This window comes from Lemur catta, chromosome 10 (genome assembly GCF_020740605.2).
Source record: "Lemur catta isolate mLemCat1 chromosome 10, mLemCat1.pri, whole genome shotgun sequence".
Lineage (NCBI taxonomy): Eukaryota > Metazoa > Chordata > Mammalia > Primates > Lemuridae > Lemur > Lemur catta.
The window spans coordinates 46,696,008-46,714,270 of record NC_059137.1 but is presented as its reverse complement, the minus strand read 5'-3'; the positions used below and the strand labels follow the sequence as shown (position 1 = coordinate 46,714,270).

General features: G+C 38.1%; 2 long non-coding RNA genes across 2 annotated transcripts in view; both read left to right on the top strand.

Moving 5' to 3' along the window:
• The window catches only part of LOC123646045, a 45,023-nt gene extending 36,764 nt beyond the window's left edge, over nt 1-8,259 (top strand). The window contains exons 4-5 of the long non-coding RNA XR_006737772.1: nt 408-475; nt 8,119-8,259. This is a non-coding gene — a long non-coding RNA (uncharacterized LOC123646045). The remainder of the gene's footprint in view (nt 1-407; nt 476-8,118) is intronic.
• On the top strand, nt 8,255-15,625 carry LOC123646046. The gene is made up of 3 exons (XR_006737773.1): nt 8,255-8,284; nt 8,772-8,902; nt 15,457-15,625. It is a non-coding gene; the product is annotated as an uncharacterized LOC123646046 (long non-coding RNA).
• Nucleotides 15,626-18,263: the final 2,638 nt, after the last annotated feature.

Below are 18,263 nucleotides of genomic sequence, written 5' to 3'. Positions count from 1 at the left end.
GTCCAATCCAGATGTTCACAGACAACCAGACAACAGCTGGAGATGTGGGTGGTGATTTTGGGTTGAGAAGGAGATCACGGCCAACATCAGACTGTCAATAAAACAGGCTGGGAGAAGTTTTATGAAGCCAAGCAACTATGCAGGGCACACTAGAAATGGCAGGATTGTTCTTATGTGTGGATTCTGTGTTCTGGTAAGTGAAATCCCTAATATCCCTGAGTTAGTCCAGTTCAGGCAAGAGTAAACAGAAAGCTGGAGACAGTGGGTGTATGTGAATGTCTCCTTTGCAGCTGGGTGTCTATTGTCAACCACTGCAATCACATGAATACTGAGATATACAATTTATAAACTAATGCAACACAAATCTCTTGTGCACACTGATTTGATCTTATCAATGTTTCTCGCAGGTAGACACAATCAGTGGTCAAGCAGAAAACTTAAATACTCAAGATATTCCCTGACACCAGGCCACAAGGTAAGCTTTGGCGTCAGAATGGACCTCCAGGTTTTCTGATTTCAATCCAGCATTCTTTCGGTCATTTCTCACTGCCTGTAGACTCAGCTTTGATTTCTCTGATTTTTCTTAATCACTCCTGTGGTTTCATACCACTCCCTCTCTTTCACTAAATCACTACCAAAGCAAAAATTCCCATGAAAACAGAAAGCAAATGCACCAGAGAGGTTGATGGATGGCATAAAGAGAAGTTATGTTGCAAAGTGGTGTCCTTCGATGCAACAGAGAAAAGAGATATGTTGGGAGGAAAAGAAAAGAGAGAAAATTAAAGACAATCTGAGGTGATGAGGAGAGCAAATGCTGCACATGTGCCTGAACCTCTTCAATAGATGTGATCTTTAAGAGTCGTGTATAAGGTGAGCAGAAACGAAATGCGCTGTGGAAATTGTCTAGCTGTTGAGATCCTACTATGAGCCACTACTTCACTCAGAGTCGCTATTCTGAGTGAAGAAAACTCCAGTTAAACCCTAGGATTGTGCCCCACTTCATCCAGAAAGCTTCTTGATGATATCACACAAACATAATAACCCCAAGACAATTTTTGTTTACTGGGAAAATTTGCTTAAAAGGGAACATTAAACTTTGTGTAGTTCTACTACATGAACATATGATAATGTTCATGGTGACCTCCAACTGTAATGTAAAGAGTTAACTTCTCTGAATCTATTGCAGAAAGATGAAAAGTAACACTTTCTTAGGGCTTTGGACTTCCTTATTTGATATCTGACTGAAAAATCACTAGAAACCATATCTTATTTATTTTGTATCTTTATTGGCACCTACCTTGTTTTTTTTTTTTTTTTGAGACAGAGTGTTGCTCTGTTGCCCAGGCTGAAGTGCAGTGGCCTCATCATAGCTCACTGCAGCCTTGAACTCTGGGACTCAAGCTATCCTTCTGCCTCAGCCTCCCGAATAGCTGGGACTACAGGTGTTTGCTACTATACCTAGCTAATTCTTTTCATTTTTTGTAGAGACAGGGTCTCGCTCTTGCTCAGGCTGGTCTCAAACTCCTGGCCTTAAGCGATCCTCCTGCCTTGGCCTCCCAAAGTGCTAGGATTACAGGTGTGAGCCACCTTCCCTGCCTGAACATATTTTTTGATGATTAATAAAGTGGGCTGTATTTTATTTAGATTCTAGATATTATTTTGCTATAAACTTAAATTATTTTAATAAATACCTTTGAAGACACTTTACACTAAAAAACTGAATCAATTTGACTTGCATTTCCTTCTGTTTGAGAAGAAAACTCACAAACTCCAGAGCAACTGTTTTCGTTTTGAAAAAAATTTAGAAATCACTCAGAAGCAATAGGGAGTGGCTCTGATCCTTGTGCTTTTATTTGTGGGCAGGTAAACTTCATATTTCCCAACATACCATAATCTCAGTATAATTGGCCTAATTCCATGGTGAATAATTAGATGTAGCTTACCAGGGCAGGTTTGGATGGAGAAAGCAGTCACACCGTGCTGGGAATCTATTAGCCAAGTTTACTGTGTTTTATATAAGTTGACAGACTCACCTCACTTGTTGATGGACTAGCCCAGCAGGTTCTGCAGGTGAGATCACTGCTGGCTCATTCATTGCTGGGCTTGGTAGACAGAAGAGGCCATGAAATAAACGGCCTGACTTTGGGTTTCAGAAATTCTCTTTCTTATTTCCTTTCTCAAACCCCTTCTTCTACCAAGTCCTTAGGGGCTGAAATATTTATTCAAAAATTCATTAATTCATTCAACAAATATTTATCAAATACCAACAACGTTTCAGGCACTGACCCAGGGATTAGAAATATAATAGTGAACTAGACACTTCCTGACTTCAAGGGCCTATAAACAAATAACTATAGTACTCATTGGAAAATGTTACAATTCACAGAGCTCAGTAGTTCTAATTCTTACTATTTCTGTCTTTGAAAAGCAGACAGTGCACAAATGCTCTTTACAAGGGGATGGCATAGAAATGTATTTATGCATTTCAACACATAAAATTAATGAATGCATGCAGACAGTTTGTCTGTTTCACTGTGAGGTTGTAAGTACCCAGACTTCACCTTGCCCCAGGGCCACCACTGAGGCACTATGGAAGCGCCTCTCCAGGGGGTCTCTATTCATAGCGTCTTTGGGCATCTTCAGATTGTTGTCTCCCAAGTTCTCAGACTCAGTAGTAAGATAAAAAAAAAAATTGATCATAATACTAATCTTGGCCTTATTATGTTAAAAAAGCAAAACAGATATTATTGAATTTACTTCTCAGAAAGCCCTTTTGCTTCTGCAAAAGTCTCTCTTTTTTTTTTTTTTAGCTAGTTCCTTTTTATTATTTTGTAAAGATGCAGCAGCAAGTTACACTCATGATGATAACGAGCTATCCCTCCATCACTAACTCATTAAACCAACTCTGAATTCACTCATTAACAAAGTTACACCAGCTAGCATCAGTTTAAGACCTGGAGGCTAGCCTTTTTATAGCAGATGTTGTACAATGAATTGCACTTCCCACTATATTCTTTTTTTCTTTTTTTTCTTATTTCAGCATATTGTGGGGGTACAAAAGTTTAGGCTACATATATTGGGCAACTTGAATTCTTTCGTCACACAATCATACAGGAACGACTATGCTTAAATTCTCCTCGTCAATTAATGTACATGACTGAGTTATGTGTTGCCACAGCCATGAAAAGTACCATGTTTTGAAAATCTAGTCACAAGTTTTATGACATTCCTATTAATAGGCTGTCACTGTAACACTGCTGTAACACTGTCTATACAGGAATTGTAATTCCATCTGTTTGTTTTTATTTTTAGCTCCTCTTCCCCACTGCTAGAATTGTAAGGGGATATCAGGTCTATATTTTATTTGGTTATGAAGCTTTGGTTTATTTCTAGGAATAATATCCATATCAATTACTAATTTAACAAAAATGTATTGAGTGCTACTAGGTGCTTAAACTTTTCTGATGTTATGAGAGTGATTGGCTAAAATTTTCCCACATTTATTAGTAATTTGAGAGGTTTTCTTCTCCATGAATTTTAAGCACTGATAAAACCTGTCTCATTCTCATAGATTTTTCTCTACAGTAAGAAATCTATGATGTTGAATAAAGTATGAATTATAGTTTAAGGCTTTTTCACTTTTACTGCATTTATAAGGTATTTCTTCTCCATCAAAAACTATTCACAAACACATACACACACACACACACACACACACACACACACACACATGCTATTTTGATTTTCCTCAGATCTATGCAGGTTTCCATTGTTGGGCACATATTAATATATTGACCTAGGTGGAGACTGTGTTTGCCCTCAAGGAATTTATAATCTAGTAGGTGAGAAATTTGCCTCTTTCAAAATGTCACACTACTTCCCCACTCCTTAGGTTGTGAAAGCAGGTTTTTATGCTTTATTTCATTGTTTCCCAATCTTCAGTTATTCATGTACCATCTTCATGATTTTTGCTATTCGCGTAACACCTGTACTGTTATCTTTCTGAAAATATGCTATCTTTACCTTAATTAAATTTGTCTAATAATAACAATATTTGTTAAATCACTAGGTTGATGTGCTAGTTATAAAATTTTCAGATACAATTTAATATTTAAATATATGACTAATAAATTAAATATATGTTTTTTTGTCTGTATATATCCCAAATCTTGCCCTCAGTACTATACATATCATACCTTGGGAAGCTCTACCTGTAAGAACCCCCCTTTGAGAGTGAGGAATGGCAGAAGAAAATAAATGCAGAAATAATGACACTATAGTAATGGCAAGAGAGCTATTAGTTATTGAGGACCTTACATGTGTCATTTAACTTTATCTTATCTTCACAACTCTCACAGGCATGCATATCACAGGAATATGAGGCAAAAGGACAGGAAAGAAAGGACAGTGGAAGTAAAACTTCATTTTGCTGGGGCAGCTATAACTAACACATGATAGGTTTTAGTATTGTTCTTTAGTTAGCTGAAATTTCACACCTGATTATTTTATAAAAATTGGAGTATGATGGTGGCAGATTAACATTTCAACATCATATATACTGTTAGTCAAACAATATAATAATCCAAGAAAAATGATGTTAGTGCCAATTGCAACCATTCCAGGAATACTGAATCTTCTTTTACCAGGATCAAGCACGAGAAATCAGATGAAAATACATTTTCTTTTCTTTTTTTTTAAGCAAATAATTTTCTGTTTCCACAGTTACTAATCAGTGAGAATATCTTTGTCCCCTTGAGCCAAGGTATTTGCTCAAAAGCCGTTGCATTGTCTGGCACAAGTGCCTAACTTATTAAGGGTGAAAATCTTCCAGCTCTCTGCTAAGAAAATGGTGAAATAAATATTTTATAAACATTATCATAAAATATTAGCGTTAGAAGGGAACTGAAGGACCTACGACAGCTTCCTCACTTTACAGAGGAAAAAAATTGAAGCCTAGCAATAATTAAGAAAAGTTTTCCTGTGTTTCTATAATTGGTGTCTCTGTCATGAGGTTTGTGACATGCACTTGTTTTTATTTATGTACCTGAGTATCACTTCCAGTATATGGGGAACTCCAAGTACAACCAAGCTTCATTTGTTTTTCACCCTACATTCTTGGCAATGTCTTATACTTAGTTGATGCTGAATAATTGCTTTTTGACTAACTAAATGATATAATATAACCCATAAACCTACCTTTTAATTCTTAGTTGGCATGGACTTTCCAGATCCTTAAGCCTCATTTAGCATCCATTATTCACCTTCCCTATAAAAGTGCTAAAGACAGTGTATTTGAGAGATACTTTGGTGAGTAATAAAGACTTAGACAACTGGAACTATAGTCTATCCCTTGTCACTTTTACGTATTCTTGGCATAGACAATATATTTCAGAATGGTCAAAATAAGAAAGATGACAAATCTAAAAGTGTCTATATTATGTTGATTAAATATTTTCATTGGACATTTACATAAATGAGAAGAGCTGTAGGAGATAATGAATTTATCTTTAGCAATTATTATGGAAAAAATTAGCTAAAGATTGTAAAATGCTTAGAAGAAGATTAAAATGTGCTAAGTACTTTCTATAATTAAATTATCAGACAATTACTCTGATTATTTTTCCCAGTAATCTGATGAAAGTGTAGCTTGGGATCTGTTAGTATACTTGAGTGTGAATGCTTTGGAAGTTTCACTCTTGGCTTTCCTGTATAAGTTGATATAGATTTTTTCTTATTATCCTGTAAATAATTGAATTATATTTTGTAAAAAATATTAGTTATTAATACTGTTTGGTGTGAAGCTCACTTTAAGAAGTGTTATCTTTTAAGAGCCTGGTTTTTACCTATGAAGGCCAATACATCCTCCTTTTAATCCTCCGGATTGGTTTTTTATAGCTTGATGAAATATGACATGCTTCTCTTACCTCCCCCTCCTTCCTGTGTCTCTTTCCCCACCAGTTTTTTTCTATTCCTCTTGGCATCTGGACTTCTTTTTCTGCCAAATGAGTCAGTTAGAGAGGAAATGTTTAACCCACATTTTTCATCTTGGCTGGGAAAAGAGGTTTGAAGGCAAAGAGTGCCTGAGTATGTTTCCTAGGATTCCTGATCCTGTCCTGAGAACAGGGACACCACTCTGTATTCAAGTTAGAAAGTGCTAAATGATCCGTTTTCACCAGAAATACATTTCATAAGATCAATACTTATTTTAGAACTTTTTTTTTGTTTGAGGAGAATATTTTTCTTTTATTTGAGTATGTGTGTATTTTTCTTAATATCTAGTCTCCTTCCACAAAGGATTTGGTTTTACAAACACAATACAGTAGGAATAAGAGTAAAAAGGAAAAATAGGTAAATTTTTTTCAAAATAGGACAAGGGGAAATATGAGTAGGATTTTAAGGTAGAAATTAATTGCTTGTGTTCTAGCATAGACTAGGTGCTCTCTGTTGAGAGCTTCTTATACATAAGACATTTAACACTAACCACGATATCTAATCTAATCTACTGATATAGCCTTTGTTTTGAATTTGTTTAGATTTTGTAGATGTAGAAATTGAAACATAGAGAAATTACTTGACTCAACTTCACACTGCTAATTGGTGGTGGAAATGGGATGGAATTCTCTGGTAGTCTTATCCAGAGTACCATCACTATAATCCTTATAACTTGCTTTTTGGCACAGGCATTTATTATTAATGATAATGTACGATATTATCTCAGAAAATGTACGAATAGCTTAGCTTCACTAAATTAGTCAAGTTTTTTCAACCATCATTGCTTAGGAAACAGAATAGGTTGGGGGAATAGTAATTGTTGGGTATTGGTGGTAGTCGTGGTGCTGCTGGGGGAAGTGGGGGAATACATAGGCTGCCCATGCTTTTTGCCGCAATGCAGGTCAAAAAGTAGATCATGTAAAGTCTAAAGTTAGTCAGGCATGGTGGTGCATGCCTGTAGTCCCAGCTATTTGGCAGGCTGAGGCAGAAGGATTGCTTGAGCCAAGGAGTTCAAGGCCAGGCTGCACAACATAGCGAGACCCCATCTTTAAAAACAAAAAAGAGAATAAAAAGTCTAAAGTTATCCTTGGGGGTTGTATTCTTTACCAAAAACTTGGTGTTAGATAAACCGTATAGACTTAGCAATATGTTATAAAAGTGAAGATGTATTACTCTAAGATTCTACTATGATGTAAATTGCTCAAGATTGTGACCCAAGCTCTTTAAATGCTCATAAATCAGCATGCACATTCATTAAACAATATTTTATATATACATACAATAATATCATGCTACATATTACAAATTGGATCTAAAACAAGTTCATTGGCTATTTTAGATATTAAACATCAAATAGGTAGCAGTTTTGTTTGCACTGGACTTAGAACATAAGAACAAAATTCAGGACAACCTGAATAGCTCAGATTTTTTGAAAAACCTCTCATCTTCTTTGAACAGCTTCTTTTCCTCCAACTAAACTTCCCTATAGCAACTGGAAGCCATCAGAATGATTCCCTAGACCTTAAAGCTATGTCAAAGTACTGTAATTTGTCTACTTGACAGTTTATCAGCTAGATCATAGCAATAATTCAAGAAAGACACACTGACTTCCATTGTTTTAGGCACTATGCTAGGAACTTTATGCATATCGTTTTGTTTGATTTTAACAGCAACTCCATGAAATAAGTTATAATAATAAATCATCATTTTAGATATTGAGAAACCACAGAAAGAAAAGTAAAATAATTTGCTTTTCCAAGGCCACATCAACGGTGAAACCAGAATTTGAACCCGTGTACTTAACCATTGAGCTTCCCACCTGTCCCCTAAGAAACTGCTAAGGCTGTTATAGAGACTTGACTGTGTATAGATAGCTGCTTCAAGAGAGGAAAAAGGCAGAAAGATGTGGTACAGAGGTTTTAAACCAGACATCTGTACGAGAATTGAAAGGTGGAATTATTGCATTCTATTTATTGAGTATGGGTATATGACATTCAATCTCTCTGCTCCACACACTAGCCAAGGTGATAAAAGGGTCTATGACGAGGGATTAGGAAATATCTGCTATGTTTATTTCCTAGCCAAATCACAAGATTAACATCTGCCTCTTCTTTCTCCTACATCTAGTCTTCCTTTGGATGAGAAGAATGAGCCTCATTCTGATTCAACGGCAGAGATCAAATAAAAAACTTCTGTTTTTTGTTTTGTTTTGTTTTGTTTGCCACCAGATATGTTATCTGTGCTTACAGAACTGAAAAACACACATCAAAGGAGCATTCCCTTGAAGAGAGAGGTAATGAGATACAATGAAAGAGAATAGGGATTTTTAAAATCACAGAGATCTAGGATCATATCCTGTGATCGACACTTTTTAGTAATATAGCCTGCTTCATTTCTTTGATCCCTTGTTTATTTTTCTGAAAAATAGAGGTGGTCTACATTATTTCCAGAGTTATAATAAACATGTAATCATGTAATGCAGGTAAATTCATCACACCAATAAACACAAAACAAATGGAGTCTTTTCATCTCCTGTCTTTGCCCAAGCTCTGCTCTGTTCTTCTTACTCTCCCTTTTCCTTTTCCTCTATTTTCTTTATTTTTTCTGTACCCAATAGTTTTTCCCAAGCTCCAAAGCTATGTATATGTATATTGTTGCAGCAACATCTATAAAGGAGACACTGATTCTTTGCATCCATTTATATGCTGATATAAATATCTCATCCTTACAAGTTTTAGAGGGAAAGACTAGATGCTGGTAAACTGGTGAGAAAGAAGCAGTTATCTCTGGGATTTAATTTCAGCCTGGGCATTGTACCCCTTTCACTACTGTTGGCAACTCCATGCTTCCAAGAACTAGTGAGCTGAAGAATTTAGCACTTCTAATAGATTCATCAAGCAAAGAGTATGAAGTAAGTAATCTATAACACTATACTACATTACAAATGCTAAAATACATTATGATTACTATGATAATTTTTTGTTTCTTTTCTTTTTTATTATTTTTTATAGATTTATGGGGTATAAGTGCAGTTTTGTTACCTGGATATATTGTGTAGTGGTGAAGTCTGGGTTTTTTGTGTAACCATCACCCGATTAGTGAATATAAAGCCCATTAGGTAATTTCTCATTCCACACCCCCCTCCAGCCCTTCTGAGTCTCCAGTGTCTATTATTCCATTCTCAGTGTCCATGTGTACACATTATTTAAGTGGGAACGTGTAATCTTTGACTTTCTGTTTCTGAGCTATTTGACTTAAGATGATGGCCTCCAGTTCCATCTGTGTTGCTACAAAAGACATGATGCCATTCTTTTTTATGGCTGAGTAGTATTCCATGGTATGTATGTCACATTTTCTTTATCCAGTCATCCACTGATGAACTTTTAGATTGATTCCATATCTTTGCTATTGTGAATAGTGCTGCAGTAAACATACAAGTGCAGGTATCTTTTTCATATGGTATTATTGTGATTCTTATAGCTCAAGTTCATATTGCCGTACAAAATTCCTTACATCATTGTGTGAATATGTTATACATATAGTGAAACAGCGAATTAATAACAAAGAATATAGAACTATCTAACTCTTTCCTAAATATCTTCTCTTTAAGGAGATTTTGCAATCCAACTGTGGCTAGACACTGGATGAGAAAACATTGAGTTGGAAACCCTAAGGATGACTTAAGTAATCGAGTATATTTTAGAACTGAATTTTGTCAACAACTAGCTTGTCACTGTCATTCTGTAAATGTCCTTCTGTCCTGATCCCACTGCCCAGGCAGTCAGCAGCAGCAGTGTATGTCTCTAGGGTTGATGCTGGTATGAAACCTCTCAACTAGGGGAGGCTCTAGAGAGAGCCAGCCAAAGTGCTCATACTGGCCAGAGCTCCTCGTCATGCTGACCTCTCTCTCCTGATCCTGCCTTTCTCAACAAAATCTCACTTTCTCTTTCCCATAATTCCAGTGGAATAAATTTCCACTGAATTGCGTGGAATAGTCTGTTCATGAGGTTAGTTTGGTAGTTAAGGCTTTCCATTAGATTTTTGTGTTTTGCAGTCAATTTTAAACATTTGCATATACACTTTTCTTGGAGTTATAGCTCATTCTTAGGTCCTTTTAAGTTAAATATCTTTAATTCCTTCTTTTAAGGTCTTTCTTTTTCTTTTTGATAATTGCGTGAGATATAAGGAGTCACCAATCCATGTCAGAGGGGAAGTAAGTCAAATGAACAGAATTTGGAACCACCCTGGGTGATAGAATAAGATATTTGGGAGAGAGAACACTGAAGAAGTGGGGAGGCTAAAGAGGGTGGATATATAAAAATTTTCCATGACTTTTGCCTTAGGTCTACTCTACTTTGTCCTTTTGTTGGCTATTTTGACAATAAGAACTATTTGATGACTAACTTAGTCTTCTAATTTGAAAATGGAAAACACAATAGGAATTATCTCATAGAGATATTATAACATTGAAAAGGAATAATTCATATGAGAGGTGTAGCACCCTGCTTGTCATTCTGTAAGGGCTTAACAAACATTAGCTAATCACCTATTAGTACTAATCTCAATTATAAAATTTTATCATTTAAATCTTTTCTAGTGGTGTTTCTAAATAATATCTAATGACTAGGCTAATATGCTATGTGACTCTTAAGGTTTAAGCATTATGGTTGAGCATATTTGAAACCTTTCCCAAGTCAGTACTGCTTTCCAGAACAAAACTAGAGAGATCTGTTTGGAATGTATCTAATGCCAAAGAAACCATCTGAGGCAACAGGTGGAGGATCGGGAACAACAACCTTTTAGACATGAACCCTAATTGAATAAAAGTTCCCAAGCACTTCATCGCCACATCTAAAGAATAGTTTTAGTCTAAACAGAATGTCTGGAGAGTGTAGGAAAAGTTCTTCCTGTTCTGCCTGAAAACAAACCTCTGTGGCATTTACCAAAGAAATGCAGTCCTTTGAAACTGAGTATAAGTCCCGAAGATGCTTTTCTCATGAAGCTTCTTTTGCCCTCTGCTTTTAGACTCTTTCCTCACATTGCTTCCTCTATGTCAGCCCTCAGTAATCACCTGCTCTTACACAAGGGGCCACACAGGGACTGGCCCACACACCAGCCAGATCACAGGAGCCAACTTTTAACAGTAAAGCAAGATGCTACAGCCTAGGGTAGAAGCAGAAGGGAAACATGACTTTCTTCAGAGAGCTAGTATGGCTCTGACTAAGATCAAACACCCTGAACTGAGAAAGACCTGAGTTTGAATCTCAGCTCCAACAATAAGTTTGTTTATACACTTAAGGCATCACATACAATGTTGTTACATAATACATATTTCACAGGATTGTAATGTAGAGGACACAAAATAATGTCTGTAAAGTGCTTCATAAATGGGCCAGCACATAATACACATTTAATGATCAGTGGCTATTAATTCTCTTTTCCTCAAAATATTTTCTCCGGCCTCCTAGCTATCATAAAAGTCAGTCTCGTTTGCACTCCATGACTAGGACGTGAAGAAGAAAAATAGTCTGAACAATTTATATGATGTCTTTTCCCTTCAAACCAAAGGATGCATTCTTGTTCTAAAATATCCAGATTGTCCGTATCATGTAATCAGGTAATTGCCAAATCTACATTTCATTTTTAGACAGTTAGAAAACATTAAAAAATTATATGTATGTACTGTACACATACATATCTTCTATAGCATTTAGCTCATCTCTTCTGTCCTATGGCTTTCTCTATAACTCTATGAGCTAGCTTTTACATCATCTTATTTTACAATTGAAGGAAAAGGGAACACAGAGAAGCAACCTAGCTTGGTCAAAGGCCTTGCAGTTGGTTAGGGATAGAACTGGGGTGTTCTGACCCCTTCCCAGTTTTCATCCTCTGTACTGCGCTGATAACTGTGGAAGTGAAACATACTATAACTTGGCTGCCAAAGAAATCCCAGCTGAAAGGTAACCAAAGGAGAGGAGTATTTTGAAGCAGCATGGCTGAAATCCAGTTAAGAGTTAAAATCTTGCTGGGCAATTTCTTCTTAATTGACGACAGGAATTGCTGTCACTGCCCTGTCTAGCCACTTTGCAAACAGTAGGGATGTTAGCAAGAGCTCCCGGTGAATGCTTCCTATGGGAGCAATGATTGCTTTGGCTAGATTCTGCTGTAGCAGTGTTCTGGCGGTGAAGAGTCTAGTAAGACAATCGGCGGCGGTAACCATTTTCTAACAAACACCTCAGGTGGTTTTGGCACCTAATTCTTTGGCACTGTCTGGGGAAGCTCTTTATGCAAGTTCATGCTCCTTGTCAAGTCTACCTGCTTATCTCATTTTGCTGGGGAATCTGATACTGCCCTTCAAATATTATAGTTCTCCTCAGTGGAACCCAGTGTGTGCCCTGCACAGTGCTCAAGGAGTCTGATCGTCTCTGACAAGCAAACGGCAAAGACAGGTTTTAAAAAACGGCCTCTGTTTTTGCAGCTTTTCCATCGTGGTTCCTTGGTGTTTGAAATCCGAATGTGGTCTTGAGTGAATGACACTAGGAAACACTTGGATGCTCGTGTCGTCCACTTGGTTTTCTTGAACCTCACATGGACTGGCTTTATCCTGTTTCAGAGTCCACAGCTCTGTATTTTCCTCTCCACTTCCTGTGCAGGCCTTCCTCTGGTTTGTGGGCTGTGCACTTCATCTTGCTCCTGTAAGGGGCACACCCAGCCAAGGGTGAAAGAGACTTTTTATGGCTTCTGCTACCTTCTTATCATCCAAACCCAATCTCACATTTTCTTTCCCTATTTTAAAAACCTGAAGAGCTCTTTTCCAGCTTGTCTATAACTTTTTCTTTCAATTCTCTGCTCTTCATAGTAATTAAGCTGGACGTAAGCTCCTTTTCCAAGCCTTGCTTTTGTAATACTTTTATTTATGCTTTCAGGAATCACATAAATATGTTAAAGTCAGCATTTATTTGATGATTTAATAAACTCCAGATTCCTTGACAGTTTACAGGTTTTTTGCAAGGGCTTTCTTAAAATCTCTGCTAATCTACCTGAATTTCCCTCTTAAGGCAGTTATTAATACATACAATGCCTCTTAAAACTAATTCTCTGTATTTGCAGTTTGGCAGCCTCCTCCTACTGGACTCATGACTTACTCTGGAGGGTTAATAAGTCGTGAAGATCAGGTCTTCATATGGGAAGTATGAAAGCTTTGTGCAGATAAATACTAAAGAAGACCCTAAATTTCAAGGAAGGTTGGAGATTTCTGCGGAAACCTATAAAATGCTTCCTTTATGTCAGTTATTACAGCGAAGTTTCTCCCTCTAGATTATATTGTACTCATATTGAAACACTCCAGGGCTTTTGTTTTCAGCCTACATATACTATATATGTTTTCACCTGGGTAGATAAGGCAACCTTTAAAGGAGATTGCACCAGCTGCTGCTGGGAAGTTTTTCTTGAGTGAGTGAAGATCCTGTGAAATAGCCCTTAACATTTCACTAGCTGAAGTTTGTAATAAAATCCACATTAGTCTGGGGTTAAATGATAGCTGTGGTCCTCACAACATGGTAGGGGACCCTGGTGGCCAGGTAAAGAGAAATCCCTTATTCTTATTTCTGACTTCCTTACAAACTTATATTGTGACCTTAATTGAAAGACTTGTTGCCTCTCCTACCAAAAAATTGCAAATTTTAATAGTTTCCCCAGACCAAGAAATAAAGTTATAAACATTTTGTTAGTTTGTTCAGTGCCCTTGAAATTATTAAGTCTGGCCTGGGGGTTTCCTGAGGGAATGAACTCTGTTTGACTTAGTCATTGTTTTATCCACACGGCCCTACCTGGTCCCTAGAGTACAGTAGGCATTTAATAAATGAAATGAAATGAATGAATGGGAAGAGTCACATTTTAGTAGCCTAACTGTATATTTTCAGGGTAATTAGTATTTTAAAAAGGACACTGATAATATGACGTTTTTTCTTTTGAGACAGAGTCTCACTCTGTTGCCCCAGGTAGAGTGTAGTGGCATCACGATAGCTCACTGCAACCTCCAACTCCTGGGCTCAAGTGATCCCCCTGCCTCAGCCTCCTGAGTAGCTAGGACTACAGGCGTGCACCACCACACCCGGCTAATTTTTCTATTTTTAGTAGAGACTGGGTCTCACTCTGGCTCAGACTGGTCTTGAACTGCACTCAAGCAATTCTTCTGCCTTGGCCTCCCAGAGTGCTAGGATTACAGGCGTGAGCCACCCTCGCCTGGCTGATAATATATTTCTAAAAGGAGATTGATGACAAATATATCTAACACTTCTCAAGAAGAAGGAATTCAACTTCTATCACTTGATCTAGGTTTTCAATTACAGAAGCATTGAGAATTCCCGGAGGCTGAATAAGTGTGAATCTTTAAGGCAAGTTGAGGGCTCAGGCTGCCCTTGTGGACATCAATACTCCCATCGAGCACTTTCCATGAAGGAAAGTGTGGAATTGCTGTCTTTTCATCAAAACTCCCAGAATTTGGCTGACTGCCTGGTTTATCCCAGGACATTAGTCAGCCCACAAATCCCTCATTTGTTTATTCAGTCCAGAGCAAGTGAATGCTGCCATTCTCCCATCTCCTTTGTTGGCAAATGCTTTGTTAACCTAAATTTAGTTCTGTTACACAAAATGAAGTGACTAATCTTGCGGGGGTTTCCCTCTCCTAGGTTCTTGTGTGAGCAACTAAATCCATAGACCACAAGGACCCATGCTGTCGTGTTCCCTCATGCTGCCCTTTTATTCTGATCCTCCACATTGTACTGCATGAAACCAATACCTTCCAGATTGTGGCTGAACTGGCGCCACCATTAAGAAAAGAAGGTTCCTGGACTCTTTAGTGTTGTGAGAAAATGTTAGAGGCAAAGGGAGGTTAGGTTGATTATTTACACTTATGTAGTTTTCTGCTACACATTTGCAGTAGTCATCACCTTGCACTCTCAGGAAGTTTTCTAGCTCTGAATATGTGGTTCTGTGCGGAAAGTGAGAATCTTAACACAAAACAGCTTGGATTATCACATAGATTAATATGTGGTGGATCTGGAATATGAGCCTAAACAGAGTGCATATTCTTTATCGTAGGCTATTTGTCTATCTACAAATATCTAGAAAGACCTGGACTTTTTAGCAAAAGTTTGCGAATCTGTGTCTCTAACGTGTCTAAATTTCCATTGACCATGAAAGTGCTTAGTTTTGGAAGACAATTGGGATGTAACATAGTGCAAGACAGAAGAGGGGAAAAATAAAATCACAAAACCTACCATTTTTGCCAGAAACCCCAGCCCGCTTTTATGGCACAGTGCACCTAGTAGCTTGGCAAATAATTCTCATTGATCATTAGGCCTGTGGAAATTCTATTTGGCTCATAAAGTTTTGACTCTCACTATGTTTACCATTGGTAACCTGTTTTTTTCTCTCCTTCTTCCCTTTTCCTCCAACTCTTAGCCAGAACTACCTTCCAGATGACTTCTTCCTACCACTCTCCTCCTTCCCAGTGTAAGAGAATGCAAGTATGTGCTGATGTTTGAAGCAAGAACATTCAAGAATTTCCCTATTAATATAACTTCTAATGGAAATACAGTATACTGGGATGGAGACTATAAAGAAGAAATAAAGCAACACATATTCATTTTAGAGCTGATAGCTGTCTTTTATTCTTTAGGCCCTCCTTGACGTCTTGTAGACAATTAGTCATAAGCTAATTGTCATAGTGACCAAAAGAAAAAACAAGGATTTTTACCTAGTACATACATAACAGAAGAGGAGATGGTTTGGTAAACAAGCACAGGCTTTGGAATCAGGCAGCCCTGGATTTGAAAAGAAAGTTAAAGCATGACTAGCTATGTGACCTAGGATAAGTTACTTACCTTCTTTGAAGCTGAGGTTCCTAATTTGTAAAATGGAAATAATAATCATTAGCTAACATTCATTGTGAGCACCTTCACTGACATCAGAAATGAAAGAGAGAAACCAGAGAAAACCATGGGACAAATAGAATTATTAGAAACATTTTCCAGGAGAAGAGCACTACTTTGTGGCCATTTGAATCTTTATGTCTTTCTGAATTTGACAGTGAGGGTATCACACAAGCCCAAATATAAACAGAAAGAAAGAGGTTGAACTGGTCAGGATAAACTGAGTTATGCTGTGATACCAAACAACCTCAAAATCTCAGTGACTTCAAAAGCAAAGAATTATTCTCACTCATTGCACATGCGTGTCCGTGGTCTGCAGGTGGCCCTGGCTCACTGAAGTCACTTAGGAATCTGAATGGTTATAACAATTTACTTAGGGAAGTTCAGCCTTCTAGGTGCCAAGATAGCACTGATCCTGTACTGGGGGTTTGCCAGGTGAGTGCAATATAGAGAGAGACATGAATGGATTTGAGGGTGCTGGTGAGCTACTAGTTCAGATGTCAACTACTTATAGTCTGTTTTGAGAAAGGCTGATGGCCTGTGAGAAAATGAAGACCCAGGAGCTGGAGGATTCAAAGAGTTTGAAGAGCAGGTGTGTACAAGTGAGGATCCTGAGAGCACAGGAAAGAAGGCAGCTGAGGCAGAAAATGGGATATTTGCAGTTACGGTATTGGGTGTGGAGCCATTCTTGGTGGTGATAAGGTTCAGGATGTATCCCTGGAAGTGGGGAGGGAGGAGTATAAGTTGAGTGGAGGCAAGATCTGTCATTGTGTATTTGCTACCAAGGATAGTATATTGAGGGTGTTAGATAGATTGCTCATAAAGACACTGAGGTTTTCTAGGATGATGGTAGAAGTTGAAGTTGAGGGAAGAAGAGGATTGTTTTGTCTTGAAGAATGTGACCAGGAGGTATTTCTGATGACAGAAGCATAGAAGTGTACACTGTGGTATAGTCAGCTGGCATGAATACCAAGGTGGAAGTGTGGTGGTTCCAAAGTGGCATTAAGGAGCCAACAAATTGTCATCCCCACTCTTATGTCTATGGTAGATGAAATACACAAATACACAGCATAATGTGGGGAGGAAATGTTGAACTTATTGGGGAGGGGGCCTTTTACATAAGGCAAGAAGATTTCAGAAGATGTAGTGGTTAGAAGAGAGGAGAAGCCGAACAAAGGAAGGACAGAATAATAAGGAGTTAAGAACAGGGGAGGTGAATTGACTTTCTTTTGGCATATGCGATTATAACAATGGAAGCCTTAATTGGAATTAATTGACCACAAATATTCCAAAGATGGAGTGAGTCATTCAGTGACAAAGATGTCTGAAGGTCTGAGGTGGGGTCTGGCTCCGACGTGTGGGTGGGCTCACTCTGTGGGGACTGGGTCGTGAAGGGTCTGGACACAGGCTGCCTCCTGTGTGCACAGTGGAGGGGTCAGGCTTGCTCTCCCTAGGGTGGTCTCATGATGTGCTGAGTGGCCACACACAGGATAGTTTTCATTTAGCATCCTTTTTCCAGCCTAACAATAAACCTAAGAGGTGGGCTGAGCGATAATGTTAATAAAATATCTGCCTTTTTTCCATCCTTGGAGTTGTGAAGATTCAATGCAATCATTTCTGGGAAAGCACTTTAACAACTGTAAATTACTATATATCTGCGCAAGTTTCATTGTTTCCCACACCTTTGATGTACTTCTCTTTGTGCTCTCACTGTATCTGTAACACATCCCCTAGGATAATTAGGGCTTCCCCTTAACACAGCCAAGATTCCTTATTTACAGTATTAAGCTGGCACCTGGGCCAATTCTCCGCAGTGATTATGTAGTCTTGATGTGGGCTGGCATCTTTCCCTGCAGTGTGAGTACTTCCCTCAGCAGCTTCTCCTGGCCAGAAACTCCATCTCTGTGTTTTTCTATCACAGAGTCCAGACTCCCATCTAGGCCACCCACCAGGTTCCTCTTCCTAGTCTTCAGCTCCTGGCTCAGTTGTGAAGTTGAGCTCACTGACATGCCCTGAGCAAAGATTGCCAACGTGGTCTAGTTTTCTAAGTTCTCCTTGATGATTCGACAAGACGGTAACCACTAGACTCTGAGAATTGCAGTTTTATAATATCCACAGTTGTTTAGATTTTCATGAAGAGAGGCAGATACGGTTCTAACCAAGAAAAAGGCATTCCTTTATTAATACTGCTGATCTTCTTTGAAATTGAACAGACTTTTCTGGAGTTTTTAGACGTTAGATTTTCTTGGAAAGGGAAAGGAAACTTCTGTGATGGAATAAACTTTTTGTTAAGGTAGTTCCCAAGTAGATTCCATAGCTTCGATCTACCATCACTTT